Source organism: Toxotes jaculatrix, chromosome 16 (genome assembly GCF_017976425.1).
Source record: "Toxotes jaculatrix isolate fToxJac2 chromosome 16, fToxJac2.pri, whole genome shotgun sequence".
Lineage (NCBI taxonomy): Eukaryota > Metazoa > Chordata > Actinopteri > Toxotidae > Toxotes > Toxotes jaculatrix.
Genome location: NC_054409.1, coordinates 2791424 through 2798699, shown reverse-complemented (window position 1 = coordinate 2798699; position 7276 = coordinate 2791424). Strand labels below are relative to the sequence as shown.

Below are 7276 nucleotides of genomic sequence, written 5' to 3'. Positions count from 1 at the left end.
TATGAGGAAATGGTGCATTCATTCTTTGAAATGTTCTCTTTCTTCTGTTTCCTTGTCTTTTGATGATGGTCACTAAGCTCCAAATCTTGTATCTGTTCAGAATTCAGCCTCAGTCAGTGTGAGAGAGCTGATATGTTTAAAGCTTCATAGACTGAAAAGGTTCTGAGAAGTTCTCTTGAAAAATGGATCCTAAATTTAACTTTAACAAACTGCACAGTCCTGAAGCACTAATGAAATATTTGATTGGTGTGTTGGAGTAAAGTGAGACACACACACACACTCACATCTTGTTTAGATGTAACAGAGCCCACAGTCATTCTGAAGAATGACACAATCAGAAAATACATTTGGCCTTTGAGGAATTTAATTGTGTGCCTGCTCCAAATGCTATGCTAGGTCTATGTGGAGCAGCTTGTGTGAGACATTATGTTTCTGTTTGTTTACTATGAGACTGTGAATATTATTAGCTGACTGGATGAATAGAACACAAGAGAGATTTGTTTGTGCACATAGATGAGACCTTAATGTGTCGACTAACCCTTATTTTAAGATGCAAGCACACACAATCATCTTGACATCTTGATAGGAAAAGTAGGATGAAGGAAAAGTTCTCACTGCAGCAGCTGTAGAATTTTATTATTATGACCACAATTACACCACAAGAGCCAGTTTGACTCTGTCATTTACAGGCTCTGTGTTTCCAGTTCACTATTAAACACAATGATGTACTTTATTTCTTCATGATGACTCTTGAAAGTTTTGAAGAGAGAGGAGAAAATTTCTTCTGTCATTTTTCCCTTTTTTTCTCACAAAACTCGTTTTAAAGATTTTCATGATTCAAAGAAAAACACATTTTCTTTGTGGTCGGAGAAAATGAGGAACTGTTCCATCATTTATCCAGAAGTTTCTATAGTAATGTGATCATTATTCTGTGACTGTGACAGGAGGAGTTCAGTGAATTGATGTGACTCGTCTGTGCTCTGTCACTGCTCATTTTAATGAAGTATATATTCCCTCTCTGTATTATGATATTGGATTGTAACTCAGCTTTACCACAACACTGTCATTGTACACCTGTATGTTTTGTTCACCGTGTTGATCCATCTGTCTTCCTGTATTCATTCTCTCACTCCCTCGCTCACTACAACCACATACACTAAATACACTAAAGTGTAGTAAACTGTGGAAAAGCAAATCCATTATGTGTGAAACATAATGTGGCTGGATGATGTTCAGAGGAAACAGATTTTCTGAATGAATGAGGTAATGAAGTTTATTAACAGCAGTGGAGGTGGGAGACTGGGGTTTGTATCCAGAGTCCACTCTGTGGTTAGGTTTGGTATTTACAGCTATTTAACAATACACACAAGCTAACTTGCATACGGCCTAATACAAATGTCCCACACACACATTTCATCAGAGAGACCAGCTCTCAGAAATAAGTCCAGCAGTGGAGACAGTCCAACAGGCTCCACATGTTTCTGCACTACTCTACTACTGTGCTGAGAGGAGACTGTACTGAAGCTGTCAGCTGTACCATCAGCCTCTGAGGCTGCTCTGCTCTCTGTGTCACACACTGCTACTGTACATGAAGACTGCTGTCAGCTCGGCTCAGCTCCACTCATCACTAACTTCATTTAGAGCAAACAGAGCTCTGCTGTAACAGGAAGCAGCAGAAAGTCAGAGGCTTCGCCGTGAGGAGCGCAGACCTCTCTGTCATGTCAGGTGTTTTCAGGAAGGGACGTCACTTCACATACCTTCACAACTCGAGTCAGCATCAGACGGACACACGCACAATAAACATCCACGGTAGCTGGAATTTCCCTCTCAGCTCCGGTGTTTCCTAGTGGAAAACGCCAGGACATGAAATGAAAAGAGTGAAACGATCCGTTGCCTTGAAATCCAAAGAGGAAAGCGACGGCGGGGATCCACACGGTGTGTATCCAGAAGTAAAGCATGGTGTCCTTTAATCAGCTGCAAAAGCTCCGCGCTCTTCCCGACGAAGCTCCGTGTCCAGCGGTTCATTTCCAGAAGAGAAAGCGCTGCAGATGAAGCCGAGCGGAGGAAGAAATCCCAGTGTGAACGCTGCTGATGAACACAAGAGCTGGAGACTCTGTCGCTGCTTCTTCTGCTGCTTTCACACGGACATTAGCGACCCCTACCGGAACCTTTATCCAGAGAGGAAGAGACTGTGTCTGTGTGTGTTTCTGTCTCTGCACCGTTAAACATTCATACTCAGGTGGACAGTCACAGTGGACACTGTCTAATGTCCAGAGGGAAAAAAAAGTTCTTTTATCACATATTAAAGCTGTGTGATGTTCACTGACACTGACCGTGTGTAGTTTAAATACATGCGTGCAAGTTTATTTTCCTTAAGACAGAAGATGAGCTGATTAATGTAGGAAACAACATGAGTCAGACTCAAGTATCTGCCTTTATAATTCTAAATGAGCTGAGGACAAAAGATGAAGACGACAGCTCAGATGGAAAATTGGCACGTTAATATCTGATATGTCCCCTATATGGGGATAACGTATTAAACCCATTTTTAGGAGAGGGAGCTGAAAAGGGAGCTTGCTCCGCTCACTCCATGCATCGACCTGGCATTGCAGTGCCGCCGGGAACGGTGCACCTTTCTCTTGCTTTGTAGAAAATCAAGCTCTGACACACATGTTTAGTTAGGAGTCAAACTTTTACAGTGGCTGAAGGAAAATGCGGCTAAGTTTTTATCAAGTGAATGGTGCACAACCAGTCAGTTGATTTACTGATATCACCCAGGGAACCCCGCTCAACAACACAGTGCACTTCAGCTACAATGATTGGTCGCGGACTCCCTGAAGACGCCTGATCGTTTCCCAGACGTTGTAGTCTCCATGTAAAAGCCAGGCCTGGAGGGGAGGCTGGGATTTAGCACGCGGCAAGCCAAGGGAGGCGCACCGCGACGGTGGTAGCTGGGACGACTAGGGTCCTCAGCTGCTCTCTGAGACAGGCCTGTTCTGACTCTTGTTTCTCTTCATAACGCACAAGTCTTTTGCCTTTTACTAAAGACTTCCGTGGAGAGGAACACCAATGAGTTGAAGTTATTTTTGGCTGGCTCGGCCTTATGGCTGAGCCTTTTGAGTTGGTGAAAAGTCAAACATCTTTATAGAGCGCCACAAGTGGGAGCTCCCCTGTCCGACTTTGCTCTTTCTTTGCGGAAGAAATGTGTGCTAGATGTTGTCATTTCGCTGGTATACTTTATTTTTAGGCTTTGGTGGGGATGCTGCCGTCTTTGAGACAAGAAAAGTGTACATGATGACAGTAAAAAAAGAAATAACGCTACTGAATGAACTTATTTCTTCAATATGACAGATGATGCTTGAAAAATATACAGTTGTAAGAAGCAAAGGAAACAAGAGAAGCTTTTACAAAAACAAGGTTCATGCAGCATTTTCACTTTGCACTCATCAAACACACATTCACAGATGACTACATGAATACATGACTTTATGTGTGTACAGGTCTAGTGTTTTTTTTTTTTTGTATTCTTTGACAGAGGCACAGGTACTGACATAGGTCTGAGATGCTAAGAGAGAGAGAGGTTAGGGCGAGGGAAAGCATTATGCCAGAGAGTGTCCTCACAAAGATATAAGTACCAGTATGTGTGTGTGTGTGTTTGTCCTTTGATGCCTTTGATGTATCAACATTCTACAGTCTGATGTCAGAGGCTGCAGTAAGTGGACACACAGCCAGAGACAAGTTTAGAAGTCAAACAGGAGCAGAAACAGTTGGACTGGACAGGACTTGCTCATGATTTAGGAAGAAAGAAGCCCTCAGATATTTCTGCACAATTATTGACAAGGAAGGGAGGAGCTACTGCTGTTACAAGGACAAGAGGAAACTACAGGAAAGTCCAGATCACCTCCAAGGTTTTCGGTGAGTCAATACATGTTAGTAGTTCATGTCATTGTTTAGTTCATTTAGTCAAATGTTTTGAAAAGTGTCCCACGTGTGCCTTTGCTTTCTTTCCCAAGAGACAGCTTGGATTTGTTGGGTATTTGGTTGATTGTTGACTGTCGGACACAAACCTAACATTTCCTTCAGCATATTAAATGTATTCATTTTTTTCTGAAGCTTATGTTTTAGACTGTGTGATCAGTGCCTTCATTTCTATAAGTATAGTTGTTTTGAACACACTGCAGTGACTCAGTAACTCAAAGAACTTACTGCTTTTCTCAGATGAATAATCAAGTGATCCAACAAAAAGTCCCTTAGTCATTCATGATAAATGTAAAATGAAGAATCAGCTTTGTTTTCATGGTTTCTTTCACTGACTGAACACTCAGGACAAGTATCAGGTAGTTTTCACAAACTATGATGAATCACTGTTGGACTTTAAAGTTTCTCTCCTCCATTGCTCTCTCTCAGCTCCTTCTTTTCTCTTTGTCCACCCACTTTCTCTTCCTCTCGTTCCTCTCTTTGTTATTCAGGGACACTTGTATTTTCTGTGTGAAGTTTTCAGCTCCTGTCTGTCAGAAGTGTCAGGTAATATTCTGCATTTTTCCATGTTGGAGTAGAACTGCAGTGGAAACAGTTTTCAGTAGCTGGACTGAAGTAGAACCATCATCTCTGTCTCTTCCTCCACATTCAATCGTGCTCTCACACGTTTGACTTTCTGTCTTTTTGTAATTGTTGTTGCTTTGCTCTGATTTTAACATGATGCAGTTCATGTCTGGTGTCTACTGCCCCCAGGTTTAGGATTATATACATGTTGTACTCAAACACACGCACACAAGGGAAACTCAGAGATTCATGATGTCTTTTAATGTAAAAGTCTACAGCAGCCAGGAATCCAGGATGTGAGGTTAAAAGACTGTCTCTTCCTGCTCCAGCCCCCTTCTCCAGGTGACACACACACTCTAGGACACACATGTACATACACTTTTACACAATGTGCAAAAACAAAAGTGACATAAAGCAAACAAAAATGAACAGTATGCATATTTAGATTCCCCATAAGACAGATATTGAAAGCATGGAGCTTCATCTAAGCTCTTTATATTATACACATAATAAAACACTACAAACCCTTTTTTATTTTTTACACATATGAGTGATAGATTGAGACAGATAGATTTGGGGATGATGAGGTTAGGTTAGGTGAAGAGATGCAGCACTCTGTATGAGTGCTCCATGGGGCACGGGCATTATGTATTTAAAATCTTTAAAAATCTTCTTATTTATAATCCTATAGAAAGATTAAAATGACCCTTTAAAAAGAAAAGTTGCTACAGATAAAGATTTAAATACCTTTTTTCCCCAAAAACGATGGGTTTAAAAGGACCACAGACACAATCGAAGGTTCACTTACTGCAGACGGTGGTGTCTGCAGTAGTGGGGCACAGGGGAGCTTCAAAGTCTTTTCTAGACCTTGTAAAGTCTGCTTTACAAGGTCTTATATGTCCCTGCTGTTTATGGTGTACGAGCTGTCACAGTTTAAATCCTCCCATCATCTCTGTTCATGACCAGAAGTTCAGAGCTCACTTTAACATGGCAGTCTATGGGAGGTTTGGTCAGTATGGAGGGGATTTACTTAAAAACTGTGGGTCATGTGACAATGAGAGTAACACTGGGTGAGAGAGGACAACTTTCTATACATTGTCATATATTATTTGTCCCTGAAGGTTGGTAACTGTGAGAATGAAGAAGTTGAAAGAAGCTTTTAGGGAAAATTTTAATAGATGTCAGACAGAGTGTGGGTGATGTCAGTCACTGCAGCTCTGAACATTTCATACAGTACACACACATTATAAAATCTGAGACAGTGAAAAAAATAAAAATAAAAAATATAACACTTAAACTGTGATTTCATAAAAAGGTAAAAAGTAGTCTTGTAAACTCTTGGTAAAGGTAAAGTCTTGTGACTTATTTCAGGTTTCAACCATGTTTTTATGTGAAATGTATATTTCACATAAATGATAACGTATATATAAACATGTATAACAAAGCAATCAGGCTGTCAAACTACTTTTTGATGTCGTTTGCCTGGTTTTTCTCAAAGTTGCAGGAAGCTGGAATCTGTACAGAAGAAGTGGAATAAGCAGAATAAGACGTATGGTGAATAATAATATATGTATCGTCAGGCTCTGCACTAAAAAAATAATGTGCAAATTAGCTGCAATTCTCCATCACACCACATGATGGAGCTGATTAATCTGATTTATCACTTTGGGTTCAGCCTCTGTGAATGAAAAAATAAAAACAAAGTGCAGGTGGAGGGTGGAGGAGGTGGAGGAGTCTCAGTGTGTCTGCAGAGACTGTGTAGAAGGACAGAGCAGCAGCAGAGCAGTCCAGATACACTGATGATTCTCTTTCAGATCCAGAGGAACACACAGGGATGATGGTGGACTTGACAGTGGAGCTGTTCTCAGAGCAGTTCAGACTGCAGCACTGAGAGTCTTCTCCACTTCTTCTGGTTCCTCTGTCAGTCACTGCTGGATGAAGCTCTCCTCTCCACTCTACCTCCCAGTAACATGGACCGATCAGAGCCTCTCTACACACAAGATGCTGCTGCTTCAACCTCTCTGGATCATCAGGACACAGCTCGTCCTCTCTCAACACACACACCGTCCTCTTCACTTTCACCTTTAGAAAGATCACAGCCTCCATCTGTTGAGAGAAGAAGACAGACAACAGAGGTGATAAATCAGTGTTTACAGAGACTCACTTCATCAGCTGTCAGTCACTGATGCAGCACATCCAGTATAAAGAGCAGCAGGGACTTCAGTCCTGTTCAGAGCAGAAGTGGAGCAGCTGTGTAGTGTAGCAGCTTCCTCTCAGCTCTCATGTTAACGTATTGGAGTGAAGACACTGAGCTGGAAGCTCACACACCTGCAGAGACTTTTAGCATCAAGTCTGTTTCCTCTGAACATTTCACTCAAGTCCACAGTGGAAATAAACTGCTGAGTCATGAAGCTTCATTACTGCACAAACAGTTTAGTGATGGATTCACTGCTGTTACATGTCAACTCATGTTCCATTTAAAGAAAGAGTCTCTGTGTGTTGATGAACATCTGATCTGCTTCTGAAATATCAGCTGACAAATAAACATGGAGGCTGTCACTGAAAGTATCTGACAGATGGACAGATATACAGATGTGATCACTGGACTTCAGCAGAGGTTCTGCTCTGTATCAGACCACATGCTGACAAAATGTCATGATGCTTCTCTGAAATCAGAGCCAGTGATTTGCAGGCTGCAGTCAGACTGATCTCAGAGCTGTGACAAAGATCAAAC

At 41.5% G+C, this 7276-nt stretch overlaps 2 non-coding genes across 2 annotated transcripts; both read left to right on the top strand.

Moving 5' to 3' along the window:
* The first annotated feature begins 2437 nt into the window (after window positions 1–2437).
* On the top strand, window positions 2438–2637 carry LOC121196712. Its single transcript, XR_005896145.1, has one exon. It is a non-coding gene; the product is annotated as a U2 spliceosomal RNA (small nuclear RNA).
* Window positions 2638–2997: 360 nt separating this feature from the next.
* LOC121196150 lies at window positions 2998–3112 on the top strand. Its single transcript, XR_005895627.1, has one exon. It is a non-coding gene; the product is annotated as a U5 spliceosomal RNA (small nuclear RNA).
* The last annotated feature ends 4164 nt before the right edge of the window (window positions 3113–7276 follow it).